This window comes from Arachis ipaensis, chromosome B04, assembly GCF_000816755.2.
Source record: "Arachis ipaensis cultivar K30076 chromosome B04, Araip1.1, whole genome shotgun sequence".
Classification (NCBI taxonomy): domain Eukaryota; kingdom Viridiplantae; phylum Streptophyta; class Magnoliopsida; order Fabales; family Fabaceae; genus Arachis; species Arachis ipaensis.
Window position 1 is genome coordinate 61,147,028 of NC_029788.2, and position 1,604 is coordinate 61,148,631.

A 1,604-nucleotide genomic window follows, 5' to 3' on the forward strand; every position below is an offset into this window, starting at 1 on the left:
AAATTGGCTTGAAGAAGCGTTCAACAGAAGAATTAAAAGGAAATTTCATATCTCAGGGGTCAAGAGACTAGAAAACCAAGTCTAGATCCCACTACCTTCCTTGATCCAATTTAGAAATCAATTGCAACAAATTAAAGATCAAAACAGTAAGAAAACTTGAATTCAAATCTCAATTCTCCAATGGTGCAGTGAAACGAAAACAGAGATCTCAAGGTGAGATTGAGACAGAATTTCCTTAATTCTCCACACCCAAAACTCAAGCAAGAATTGCAATAAAGAAAATGAGAAAACCAAAGAGGAAGAGAATGGAATTCTCTTCCCGGATCCAAGTTACAGTAAGAACAAACTTCCAAGAGGTGTAAATTCAAAAGTAAAGATCCTTTTTTCTCTAAATCAAACTAACTTCTATTTATACACTTTCTTCTAATGGTCTTAGAGCCTTGAATTTGGGCCTTGGCCTTGATGGAATTGGGTTGATAATAGCCTCTGTTGATTACTCTTGGTGTTGAGAAGAAATCCACTTGTGAACCGGGCCATGAACCATTCACGTTTGAGTCAACGTTTGTGGCAAACGTTGACTCAAACGTCTTCATACTAAACATCATGCAGAACCCTATTTGTTGCCATCCACGTTTGGCTCAATGTTTGAGGTCAAACGTGAGCTCAAACGTGGCTCCTCCCATGCATTTCTTTTGGCCAACGTTTGGCCCAACGTTTAAGGCAAACGTTGGCTTTTCCAAGGCTTTAAACAGAGTGCTCTTCCTTGCTAATATGGCGCCAACGTTTGACCTCAAGTTTGAGGCAAACGTTGGCGCAAACGTTGGCTTGCTTTCAGGGGTGCTTTTGCTTGTTCTTGTGGCGCCAACGTTTGACCTCAAGTTTGAGGTAAACGTTGGCGCAAACGTTGCTCCTTATGGATGAAGAATCTTCAAGCCAACGTTTGACCTCAAGTTTGAAGCAAACGTTGGCACAAATTTGGTGTGCCTCCAGGGTGAAAATGCATTTTTCCTCACGTTTGAGTCAAAGTTTAAGGCAAACTTGAGCTCAAACGTGAGTGTCTCCTCTTGCCCCTTGCTATCCCTTTTTCTTCAACCTCCTTTCAAGCCTCTTTCCACCTATCATCAATCAACAATTGCATCAAAGCTATGCTATAATCATGAGAGTTCTTCTTCTTCTTGAAATTTAAGTGATTAATTATGGTACAAAAACTCATGAAAATGCATCAATTTATCCATGGTTGATTGAATCTAAAGAAACATGAAATTCCACCCAAATGGCTTACTTATGGCTCAAGAAAGTGCATAAAACTTATTGAAAACAAAGGAAAAAGGCTAGTGAAACTAGGTTAAGATGACCTGTCATCAGGGCGCAGGTGCGCAGTGCGCATTCGCGCGAATAAGGTTATGCTAGGAGCCTTGGTGCACGAAATTGTGATCTCCAGGCTCGAACAAATCCTGGTAATGGCTCCAAAGCTTGGTGCTCTGATCTTAATTCATAATTGTCACAACTTCGATACAACTAACCAGCCAGTGCACTGGGTCGTCCAAGTAATAAAACCTTACGTGAGTAAGGGTTGATCCCACGGAGATTGTTGGTATAAAGCA